Genomic DNA, 13899 nt, shown 5'->3' with positions numbered 1-13899 from the left:
TCTTTTTTAAAGGTGACATTATCCCCAATAACACTATTCACAGTAATACACCCTCACAGCTGTCCCAGTCTCCACTGTATGCCACACTCGCTCCTCTTGTTTCAGCTGTGGCATATTTCACTTAGAATGTAAATTTTTTGCATGTCCACATTTATTTTGTCCAGCTAGTATGTTTCTGTTTTATGTATGTATTGTTTTCTCTACTGTACAGCTCTACAGAGCACTGTGGCACCTTAAAAATCTACGATAATAATAATAATCTGAATGCCAGCTAGCAAAAAGGTTTGGAGACTCGAAATAGTGGAGCTAACCAGGAAGGTAATAGCAGATAGGCCAGGTGAAGACGGGGAGTTTACAAGGAAATATAGAAACATGCCAAAGGTCAAGATGGGTAGCAAACAGGGGAATTAAAAGAACAGGCAAAGGGTCATCAACAGGTAATCAAATGTAAATAAGAGCTTTTCAGCATTCACATGGTCTCTGCAGGGAGGACAAACACTCCTTGCCTTTTAAACTAGCATTTTTGTTAGTATGTACTGTGATTACAGATTATAAGTAGTCAGTAAATCAGGAATGTAAATTTAATTGTTTTAATCAACATACATAAATTAAAGAAAGCTAAAGCTGGTCCAGCTGGCTTGTGTAGTCCCTCATGCCCCTGTTGTATAGCTGCTAAAAATATAGAAACATAGCTGACAATTTATTTCTGAATGTTGTCCTGTAATACAAAGAATTTGCCATATATAGTTTAGTATATGTATGTTTGAGGAAGGAGACTTATTATAACTACTGTATGCCAAATTAGCATTTTAAATAGACTGAAATGAGGTAAGTTATTATAATTGTCTTTTGGAGCCCACACAAATCATGTAGACATTAATAATTTCTATTGCCTATTATTGTTATTCCTAGAGCTGTAATCTTACTTCTTGCATAATAAACTTGAAGTTGCAATAATATATTTTTAGCACTCTGTATTTGAACAAAAACCTCCTTCTGTTAAGTCAATTTATCTTTAGTTTTTTAAGCTTTTCATTTTTCATCAGAGCACTGGCAAACTATAAAACGTCTTTGCTGTAGCTCTGCTGTCATTAATTATTAAATGTTTGGCAACGTTGGGTGGGTGCCCAGGTTTCCATTTGTACTGTCTTAAATGTGAAATAAATTCTTATCATAGGTTAGTGTTCTATGGGGCTGTTTTTTAGGTAAGTAATACAGCTTCAATAGCTTAAAAGTTTATATATAGTATACAAGTCACTGTCTTACCTTGACTTGATTGTTAGAACAGCTTTATTCATATCAAAATCACATTATATTTTCACTATATACATTCATATATCTTTCTGAGAAAGTCTGTCCAAATAACCTAAGTCACTGACTTGGATAAAACAGCAACCAATGCTAGTGGATACTTTTCTTTTTTTTACTTGTTTACATCACTCATTTGTTTGAATAGAGCAAAAAATCAATTACAAGTGTGTTATCATGTCATTTTTCCACAATAACACCTTCATTTTAAGACACATTATAAGCAATTTTAATGCTGGCCATTGGAATGTTGATCTGTTAATATAAAACAATTATTTTACATCATTTATTTAAACTAAGGGTAACTCAGCAGAAAGTCAACTGACGGATGGAATAGGTCAGGTTCAAGTATCTGTACAGCATAGTTAACAATTGTCTTATGTACTATTAGGCTCTAACCTTTGTATTTAGTTCTACTTACAGTTATAGTAGGCTTGTCATCCCAACAGACAACCATTGTGGTACACTTAAAACATTAAACACATTTATTTAGTTGCCTGTATGGTACAATCGGAAAAGAATTGTTGTAATTATCTTGTCTATTCAGAGCACAGGGACAAGAGTTATTTGTCTTTTTACACTCTCTGAATGCTGCTGAGATTACAAAATCTCATTCAATTTATTTTCAAACTAAAGTGACTAGCATTAGGAAAGAAATGCAAGCAGGAAAACTAGACAATAGATTAAAGGGGCTGATCACTACATTTGACAGCAATTGCCCAAGGAGACATTGCATCTTAGCCTATTTAGTGTCACATTAACGCATCATATAACAATTACCATTAGATACATAAACTGATACATAAATAAATGGGAAGTAAGGTTAAAAATTAAACAAAAATAATGAAAAACAATGCAGGGAAAGGGTTAATATTACTCAATTAAATTAATAGATTAATTGGAAACACAGTTAAGATTGATGCATGAAGAATTATATCGTAAACCATTTAACTAGTCTGTGTTAAAAATGCAACTCAGAAGGAAAGCCCAATTTTTGCACTTTTGTGTACATGTACAAAAACTTATATTTAATATTGTCAGTATAGTTGGAAATGATGTTTACTGTTTTACTCTACCACTTACTTTTTGGGGCAGCTGTGGTTTATTTTGGTTTTATAGCTGCGTAAATATCTTTTAATTTTTGTCCTTAAAACAGCAAATAAAATGCAAATTTGTGCCTTTTTATTTGTTCATGTAATTAATAAACTTCCCTGGGTGGAATTCAATTCTCCGTGAGACCTTTTTTCCCACCACATTATTCTGAAATAAAAAAAAGTAAGCCATGTTTTTAGCTGCCAAGGAGAAAAAATTAGCAAATTAATGTGGAAAAGTTTCCGCCTCCATGGAGCACAGGGCGAGATTAACAACGAGCCTGATAGGGCTGCAGCCCCAGGCCACTCCACAGAACTAGGCACAGGCAAGCCATGAGCAAAAACAAAAATAAAAAATTGGGAAGGCATCCGGCATGGGGAGGTAGAATCATGGTAGTGAGGCTTCCCTGGTTGCCACAGGGTGGTCCTTTTGTTAAAGAGCAACAGACAACCAATTGCGAGAATGCATGTTGCAGAGTGGAGTGGGGGTTGCACCTACAGAGGCTGTGTGTGACTCATGCTGTGTGACTCATGCTGTACCAACCTCCATCCAGTTCCAAACGGAGGTTAGTGGCACTAGACATAACAGGTAGGAACAATTTATTTTTAACAGGGGATATGTGACAACAAGGGATATGTGACAACAGACCCAACAAGGGAAATGTTAAAATATGATATACATGTGCGAATGGCCCATGTGCATTAACATAGGGATCAGTTTCTTTCCTTACAACAAAGTTAACAACTATTTCAATGGAGATTATACCCTGGTGCCACTGACAGGTAACAGTGTTTGACTATTTCTATTTTGAAGTCTGCTCAGATGTAAGAACACTTGAAGAAAGAATGGTTATATATATCAAATCTCATACATTCCCCTTTGGCCATTTGAGGTGTTAGGCGGCATGAAAATGACCAACAGCTGATAATCACATTCTCACACATTAAATGCACAGTTTGTATCAATAAAAATCATAATTTCCTCTCTGTATTGGGTGGAGGTCTCATGGCTGCCCTATGTATTGTTTGGCTGTCACAAGGTTGCCCTTTGTATTGTGTGGCGGTGACAAGGGTGTTAGGTGTTGTATGGTGTTCACAAGGGTACTATGCATTTTGTGGTGGTCACAAGGGTGCTATGTACACTAACATGAAAAAGACTTTGGCCAAGGAAAATAATTGTTAATAAAAGGCAAAATATAGTGAAATAATGAAAATATGTATTCATAATAATGTTTTACATGATATTGTAACTAAGCATTGTCAAAATTATTTATAATTCTATAGTATAATATAAATTTCAGATTACATTTGGCTTTCATCAATGTGTCTTCCTTTTGCATGAATCACTGCTTCAAATCATTTGGGCATTCAAGACACCAACTTTACTAAAGATTCGTAAGTTATGTTTTTCCATGCCTTGTTCAGACATTCCCATAAGTTTTCATTATTTGTTGGAGCGATTATATGAACTTTTCTAATTCATCCCAGAGTTTCTCAATGGGATTGAGATAAGGTGACTAAAGAGGCCATGTCATAATTTGTAGAACTTTCTGCTTCTCTTCACTTTCAAATAATTGATACACAGTTTAGATGTGTGGTTAGGGTTGTTATCTTGTTGCATGATAAACTACTTTCCAATATTTTGAGTTAAACTTGATACAGAGTGCTGTACTAAAATACTGTGGTATCGTTTCTTATCCATAGTTGACATTATTTGAACTAAATCCCCAACCTTTCCTCCACCAAAACCACTAAAAACCATGACATGATCACCACCATGTTTAACTGTATGATTTATACTATTATCTAACACATATTCTCCGCCCATTCATTGAACTTACTGACCTCATCTGGTTCCAAAATTTTCAAACTTGGACTAGTCTGTCCAAAATACTTTTTTCCACTGATCATGGGGTAAATGTATGAATCTCCGGATTCTTCATCTCCGGCGTGTTCAGCCTCTTCAGCGCTTAAATTTAAAGCGGCGCTGCATTGTAAAGGGAAACATCCCTTTACAATGCAGTGCCGCTTTAAATTTAAGCACTGAAGAGGCTGAACACGCCGGAGATGAAGAATCCGGAGATTCATACATTTACCCCCCAGTGTCCAATACCAATGTTCTTTGGTCCATTGAAAGCGTTTTACTTTATTTACAGACCTCAACAATGGTTTTCTGCAAGCAATGCGACCATTTAAGCATATATTATGCAGAAGTCTTTTAAATCTATCAACTGATACTGAAGTTTTTTTAATTATTGATTTCTTCTTTGATTGCAGTTGCTTTGAGTCTTTGGTTTCATTTACTCATTACAGTAATGTAATTATATTCCCTTTTTGATGTACACCTGGGTCGTCCAGAATGTTATTTAGTCACGTCTGTACCTGTTCCTTTGTATCGAACTAATGTATGGGTCATTCCATGTCAGTTCAACCAGGGTTGTCCACCACCCGTCTCAGATTTCTACGAATATTTTTTAGTTAAGAGAGGATGTCAAAACAACTATTTCTGCCAAGTATCTTGACTGTCTGACAATTAGTTGATTATATATTGATTTTTCAATTTATTAAATAATTTACGAATCGCGGCTTCTTTATCCAGTTTATTTGAAGTATTACGGGTGTTTATTAAGGAATCGACACAAAAATTGGACCCCTAAAGTAACTCATCCTCGTGAATCCAAAAATCCAAACCAAATTACTGTATCTGCCTCATGTTTTGCGTTACGGCAAAAACGCACGTTTTTTGAATATCATTAAAAACGCTAGATTCAATTGACATTAGGGATCCCATTTTTTGGGGGGTGTTTAAAAAAGGTATAAATTACTACCACAAAAAAAATCAGCCAGGTACTCTCTTTCATAGTGGAGAAAAAAAATAATGAAGCTGATGCTCGATTACTGCTGTACAGCATACATAATTTACACATTGTTAAAAACCATACCAAAAAAGTGAACTAAACTGAGGCAATGGAATAAACCTCCCATAAAGGAAATGAAACAAACAAACTGATGGGAAGGGGATTCCCTTTAGAGAGACCAAAACTGAAACTTTCCAGAGAAAGAGAGAGGAAGACACAGAAAGAGTCAATCATGGCAGCTGCTCATTTGGTAGTCTTTTAAATACGGACTGCCATATTACTATATACTCAAAAACCATTGGATTTCATAGCTGGGACCACTCTACAGATGAAGAAAAAGAACTTTTGATTCTGAGAACTGAAGTTTCAAATGCAGTAACCAATGATCCTGAAACCTCAGTCTGCTACCATCATGAAAAGCTTTTGCTGCTAAGATATGAAGAATTTCAGAAAACATGCTGTAATCCTTTTTTGGACCAGAAGGAAAGAAAAGAAGTGTATAGAAGGGGCACTCTGATTAGGTCTATAATAAAATAAATCTTTATTGGATATGCATTAAAAAATGTTCTGGTTAAACAGGAGCGAAATATTTAAAAATACACATAAAGGACAAACAAGTGTGGAGGTGAATTAAAATGCAAATACAATTTGCATTGCCTCTGCTATCTATCAGAATGTGCCTTTATAAGTACAAAGATCCCTGCCTGAATAAATGCTCCAAAGTTGGAATTATTATCATATGAGGCCACAAGAGCCAAAAGGTGATTCTAATAATATTATTAGGTAGTGTAGCCCAATAATAGTGGCATAAATAAGTTCCCTACGATCGCAAATATAAGGGAAATCCCTGCCTGAATAGGTAACTTAGAGCGATCAGGGAGAGATATTATACTACCTATCAAACTGCCCCATAATAAGTGCAAAAATCGAGTAGATACTCAAAAAATTAGGATGGTTGCCATATAAAGTTTGAAAAACCCAAGGTATTTCTAGTATTATTAGGTAGCATTGGCATCAAAAAATGAATGAAGAGACGAAGTATTATTAAGTCCCCTATGATCGCGAGTATATGTGAAAATCCCTGCCTAAGTAGGTAACTGGGGAGCGATCATAGGGAGAAAGGTGCAGGCTGGATGATGAGGATAGCGAGACAAAATGCCAAAGTGCGTTTCACTCTATAGCTTTTTCAAGCCTGACTGTTTTTTCATGTAGCACACAAATATCAACTTTAAATTTCAGTGTACAAATAAGTTATCAAGTATTTGTGTGCTATATGAAAAAGCAGTCAGTATTTAACTTATGTGCAAAACAGAATGCTAATTTGCACCCCTTGCATTGTAACATGGTTTTGTCCAGGAGACTGAAATAAGAAGTTTCTCAAGTTAAGATCCTTAATGAATCAGGCCCAAGATGTGCTGATACACTTAATGAAACCAATCAACAAATGTGCTGTCCTGGCCTTCAAGAGATAAGTGTTTTGTTCCTTTTATTCACGTCCTCTGTGTAACGGAAGTGCCTACTATCCAAGGAAGTACTGGAAGGCAGTATACACTTTCTGCTGACACTTTAAGGAAAATTACAGACCGTTTCAAACAAGGGAAAAATAATGAGATTGTTGACTCAACTACAGTTAAGTGCTTAAGTTATGTTAAAGGTTTAAAATTTCATGATTTCTTGTGTTAATTATGTATGCGGTACAACAGCAATCGAACATCAGCATCAACTTCATTATTTTTTTTCTCCACTATGAAACAGAGTACCCTGCTGATTTTTTTTTGTGGTAGTAATATATACCTTTTATAAACACCCCCCAAAAAATGGGATCCCTAATGTCAAATGTAAAGTGGTCTCAGCTATGTAATCCAATGGTTTTTGAGTAAATAGTAATATGGCAGTCCGTATTTAAAAGACTACCAAATGAGCAGCTGCCATGATTGACTCTTTCTGTGTCTCCCTCTCTCTCTCTGGAAAGTTTCAGTTTTGGTCTCTCTAAAGGGAATCCCCTTCCCATCAGTTTCTGTTTGTTTCATTTCCTTGTATGGGAGTTTTATTCCATTGCCTCAGTTTAATTCACTTTTTTGGTATGGTTTTTAGCAATGTGTAATAGTAATCGAGCATCAACTTCATTATTTTTTTTCTCCACTATGAAAGAGAGTACCTGGCTGATTTTTTTTGTGGTAGTAATTTATACCTTTTTTAAACACCCCCCAAAAAATGGGAATTTTTGGATTTGGGAGGAAGAGTTACCTAAGGGGTCCAAATTTTGTGTCAATTCCTTAATAAACACCTGTAATACTTCAAATAAACTGGATAAAGAAGCAGCGATTAGTAAATTATTTAATAAATTGAAAAATCTATATATAATTAACTAATTGTCAGACAGTCGAGATATTTGGCAGAAATTGTTGTTTTGACATCCTCTCTTAACTAAAAAAAATTCAAAAAAATCTGAGACGGGTGGTGGACAAATCATGTTTTTTGGGTGATCTGATGTGGAATGACCAGTATACATTACACTAGATCAAGGCATTTTTAAATTTTTAACAATTTGTTGATTAGTATAGAACTCTTATGAAAAAGTTTGAATGTTGCCACGCAATTCAAGTGCATATTTGCATCTTTTTTAATTTTGAAAAAGTTATGGTTATAATTGTTAATTTTAACACAATGAAAAGGAAATTAAATTTAAAATAAAGATATCAAATATTAAATTTATAATAATATATTTTATATTAAAATATTATTGAATAAAATTAATAAACATATATAAAAGATTTATTAGTGACCAGCTCAAAATTACATTCTTTGGCATATCAATAAACTCTTGGGACTATGATAAAAATGAAACACGCTTTTGCTTACAAATAATATGGTACATTAAGTAAAGTACATTTGAAATAAAGTCCTAAAGTCTCAAATCTAATCATGATAATGATTTTAGGGAGCAATTAAAGTTGGTATTCATTAAGATAGAGCAATATAAGAAAACAAAGACATTTTCAAGCTTGTGTATTGTGTGGCGGACCCAAGAGTGCTATGTATTGTGTGGCAGTCACAATGGTTCTGTGTGCTGGTGAAGCACATCCACTTCAAGGTGGGATGTGCTGTGTATTCAGAGAAAACCTTCTGCATACTACTCATATTTAATTGAGTTACTGTTGCCTTCCTGTCAGTTGGAATCAGGCTGGCCATTCTCTTCCGATATCTTTCCACCCACAGAACTGTCGCTCACTGGATGTTTTTGGTTTTGGTTTTGAGCATCGTTCTCTGTAAATTCTAGAGACTGTTGTTTTTCTAAAAATCAACAGTTTCTGAGGCACTGAAACAACCTATATGGCACCAACAATCATTCCACAGCAACAGTCACTCAGATCAATAGGTCTAGTTTATTCTAGTGCTTAGTCTGAACAATATTGCAATTTTTGACCATGTCTGCATGCTTTATGCTTTAAGCTTCCTCCACATGAACGGCTGATTAGATATTCGCATTAACCAGCAGGTTTACAGGTAACTCTAAGCGGACAGTAAATGTGTATATATAAATATATATATATATATTATACAATAACCATCTGTCAGATCCAGTGTGGTGAAATATCTGTCTTTTCCTATCCTTTCTATCAGCTCATCCACTCGAGGCATGGGGAATGCATCAAGCTTGGATACTGCATACAGAATACAGAAATCGTTACAGAAATGTAGGCTTCCATCTGGTTTCGGGATTAGAACAATGGGGTTGGGCCACTCACTGTTAGACTCTTCTAAAACACCAAACATTTTTTTAACCTCCTTAAAAATAGCCTATTGCTGGGCTTTAGGTATTTTATATGGTTTCAGATTGGCTTTGACCCCTGGTTCAGTGATAGTGTCATGCTTTATTATGCTCGGTCGTGTATCTCTGAAAATATATCTCTATTTCTTATGAGAAACACCTTAGCCTCATACTTTTGAACAGGTGACAGTGTCTTTGACACTTTTAGTCCTTAAAATAAAAGGAGTTGGATTACTGGTGAGCCAGGTTCAGCTGACAGGGCTAAGCCGTCAATTTTATTAGGTTAACTTGGTACATTTGTTCAGGCTTTCTTTTCTCTGGCTGGTAACTTTATAGTTAATCTCATGCAATTTGTCCCTGATATCAAATGGACCCAGTCATTTAGCAAACAACTTGATTTTTACCATGAGTACCAATATAAGAACTCTGTCCCCAAGGACAACTTACATACACAGGCATTCTGAATATACATCCACTGTTGAGCTTGTAAGGCCTGCTCCATGTACTCATGACATTGGGTACCACGCCAGCAATCCTTTACTGCATCTGAGACACTTGATCAATAACTGGAGTGGGTGGTAGGGACCCTTATGGAAGGGCTTACCTGGGGCGTCTGCGCTTTGTTTCGTGGTTAAGAGGGTTGGTGCTGCCTTGACGGATGTTCCGGATGTTCCGGATGTTCCAGTTCCGGTTTTTGTTGGTTGTTTCTTTGTTTTTTCCGTGGCGCGACCTGTGGGGAGATAGGAGGGGGATAACCACCCCGACCGCCCATCCAGTGCCACGATCCAGTATCCAGAACAGCAGCCAACCCGCTCACCCAAGGTAACCTGTACACTAAACTGCTCTTTTTAGAGCTTGGCAGCAGAACGCTATTACATTGTAACCTAAGCATCTACATAGCACCCACATCATAACACTTTCCTGTTACCTTTAAACTCCCCACATATCTCTACCCCTATCTATCTGAACATAATTACACACAACGCTTCTCCCTTTTAGAAGGGAACACTACCAAATTTATATTTAAACCAAAGCTTGCTCCACCCCCCCACCATCCAGCCACACACTACATTATTTTAGGGAAAGCAAGCTTATATACCAATTAGCAGATTTACTGCATAGCTTTTACCGAAGCACTTGGAACCGGGCACCGTAATCCCACTGCCCGGCCCACCCCTAAGAGTTTACTACTCTGCATACCCACATAGTCATCCCAGTATACACTGCACTAGAGCTATAAACAAGACAAAACAGCTATAAACATACTGCAAAAGGAGCTATAAACATCTCCCACTCTAGAAGAGCCACCTGACGGCCGAATTCGTGTATACTGTATCGCCTGTTCTTCCCCCCCCATCTTCGCCCCCCCTCTCTCTCCCTCCCTATCCCCCTCCTATCTCCCCACAGGTCGCGCCACGGAAAAAACAAAGAAACAACTTGATCAATAACAGTTTTGTAAGGAATGGGTCTCTTTTGCCATTTCCATCAACACTCTAGGGTGTCACCTATGCAACAAATCAAATGGACAGAATCCTGTAGAGTAATGAGGACCTCCTTTAATGGTCAGTATTAAATATGGCAATAAATAATCCCAGTTTTTCCATTCTTTTTCTGCAACATTTTTTAGCATGCTTTTTAAGGTTTTGTTGAACCTTTCTACTGATGACAGAACCAGATGTTGTCACCTTTAAAGATCCCTACTGATTTGGTCAATGCTGGAGAATTGATCAGTCACACAGAAGTCTGTCAAACCAATTCTGTTTATTGAAGCTTTAAGCACTAGTATTTCTACAAAGAATATTGCATTCTCAACTTATTTTTATGCTTACATTGTGTAATAGTTAGCACATTACGTTTTGTATACTATGTCTTTTAAACATCTCTGCAAAAACTTCTGCTCATGACAACCCATTTTATCTTGTCTTGTAGCCTGTAGTATGTACACCCTGTTATCTCAGTTTTACAATTCTTCTCTCAGGTCAGAGAAGAATTTGCCATTCTAATCACAATAACTGCAACTGTGCACTTCTGCATGTAAGCTAGTGTAACTAATCTCATTCTGATACCAAATATTGATTACAAGTTACATTACTTAATTAAAGGCATCATTATTTCTTTCACACTACCAACCCATCGGTCTGGGGATGGGAAATGGATGTCCTGAGGTGAATGAACTTAAACAACTTGCACATTTCCTTTATGATTCTGGACATAAAGGCAATACCTTGGTCAGTCAGGATTTCTTTAGGTATTCCCACTCTGCTAAAGACATGCACCAGCTCTCTAGCTATCGTCTTGGTTGAGATATTGTGCAAATGGATGACCTCGGTATATTGGGTAGTATAATCCATTATCACTAGGATATAATGATGCCCCAGAGCAGACTTTAACACGGGCCCAACAAAATCCATGACTACAGTGCCAAACAGGAACCCTAGGGACATGATACTGGCACTCAGGACAGGAAAAAAAAATATTCTTACCCCTTTTATGCACCCCTGGTCAAAAAAACAACTGTAAAATCCTCTCAGTGGTCTTTTTTTCCCCTAAGTGTCCTGCAATGATGTGACAATGAGCTAGGTCTAATAAAGTTCTCCTATATGACTAGGGAACTTTCAGCTGTTCTATCACATCATCACCCCTTTTTGTTATTTAGTACAAAAGCTGATTACAAATGGCCATGTGTAGGTATGCAAGCCTGTCACCAGGTTATACTGGCTCCCCATTAATAACTTTCAAATTTTCTCTAGCTTTTTTTAGGGTGGGGACTTATAACTGTTCTGACACAGACTGTTCCTTCCTCACCAGTAGGTTAGGCATACTTTCGGGTCTGTCTACGGCTTCTCCTTCCCCTGTAGGCGGTTCTTTATTTTGACCTCCATCCTTTGCTATTTCCCCAGCCATACTAGCAAACAGAAATGGCTCTAGGAGTTCACAGAACACACCCACTTCCATCAGACCATCACTGCAGTCAAACGGCTCGATACCACTCACAACTGAGACCATATGGGATTCCTATAATTTCATAAACTAGGCAAAATCTATCCCTATTATTGTATCATGCACCGAGTAAGGGACCAATCTGACCTTAACAGATGAATCACAAGAGGTCTCAAAATTCACTTCAGCAGTGACGTAATGCTGGGTGTCACCATGTATGCAAGTTTCACCAACAATTGTTCACTGGAATTTTGAGGAGTTTACTAACCCCACTTTCACAAGGGTAATTAAACTTCCTTAGTCTAACAATGCTTCTATCTGGTTGCACTCAATAAAAATTACACACATTTATTTTTCTGGCACAGCCAGAGGTACAGCAGTACAGGCTAACCTGGTAAAGAAAGACATTCTTTGATGTTCCAAGGCAGCATCACATTGCATGTTTTCTTGAATAGCTGGACAATTAGCAATAACATTTCCTGGCATACCACACATTGTCATGATCAATGGGTGCCTGTGGGACTCTTAGAACCTGCCTACAGGGAGGTGCATAGTCTAACAGGACAGTGAAAAGTTTTTCCCCAGTAACCACCACAAGGTAGTTTGGGAGTGCAGGATGGAAGAGCTGCAGAAAATATACACGGAGGTCCAGGTGGCAGCAAGCAGAAGACTGGATCAACCGTAGAGATAATCTGCAGCAGGTATATTCCATAAGCTGCATTATGTATATACCAGGGTCCAGGTAGCAGCAGCAGGAGACTAGATTGAAGGTACAATGTTCTGCGGCAGGTATACGCCAGGGTTTAGGTATCAGCTGCAGGAGACTGGAGCAGAAGGTGCGATGCTCTGCAGCAGGTATAAAGCAGGGTCCAGATAGCAGCAGCAAGAGACTGGATTAGAAGGTGCAATGTACTGTTGCAGGTGTACACCAGGATCCAGGCAGCGGCAGCAAGAGACTGCGACAGGTGTAGACCAGGGTCCAGGTAGCAAGCAGGTAATGGAAACAAGAGCCAGGGAAAGTCACGTCCACACAGGGTGAAATAGTCACAAGGAACCTGACTCATTAAGGAAAGTAAAGCAAAAAATAACTTTGCACCTTGGCAAGTCCATGTTGCATTTGAGGGGGATGCAAATTTAAAATGTGGGGACAGGTCTATAGCTGGGGTTAAGCATGTCGTAGATCAACTTTAAAATTCAGTGTAAAAATAAAACTATCAAGTATTTGTGTGCTACATGAAAAAACAGTCAATATTTAACTTATGTGAAAAATAATTAACTAATTTGCAACCCTTGCATTGTTACATGGTTTTGTCTAGGATCAAATCTACATTTTTTTTTCCTTTGCTCTCCTTAATGAATCAGGCCCAAGATCTGACAGAGAAAGAGAGCAGATACAATGTAAAGACTAGAGTTGGATTAAAATGAGGCAAAAAAGGCACTCCAGTCCACTAACATGCAATTTATGTTATTGTGTTCATTACAAACCAAAATTCTTTATTAGATCTTGTTACATTATTTATGCTCTATATTTCAGATATGTACTGGCCAAATATTGAAAACATTTGGGGTATAATTACTAAACTAAGGGTTTGAAAAAGTGGAGATGTTGCTTACGGCAACCAATCAGATTCTAGTTATCATTTATTTAGTACATTCTACAAAATGACAGCTAGAATCTGATTGGTTGCCGTAGGCAACATCTCCACTTTATCAAAACCACAGTTTAGTAAACAAACCCCATAGAATGATAGAAGTATAGTGAGGAAAATCTGGTGCAAAATTAAAAGAATCAAACCCTTTCGTGGGGACCAAAATATATTTGAAAAAGGATCAATGTAATAATCCCTTAATTATCAAACTTTATTGATTTCTCACAATATTTTACACTGACCCTATATTGACATCATATGTCATACCTGTTCCACACTGC

The sequence above is a fragment of the Mixophyes fleayi genome, chromosome 5, assembly GCF_038048845.1.
Source record: "Mixophyes fleayi isolate aMixFle1 chromosome 5, aMixFle1.hap1, whole genome shotgun sequence".
Lineage (NCBI taxonomy): Eukaryota > Metazoa > Chordata > Amphibia > Anura > Limnodynastidae > Mixophyes > Mixophyes fleayi.
The sequence above is the reverse complement of the archived record's forward strand: the minus strand, read 5'-3'. Positions refer to the sequence as shown.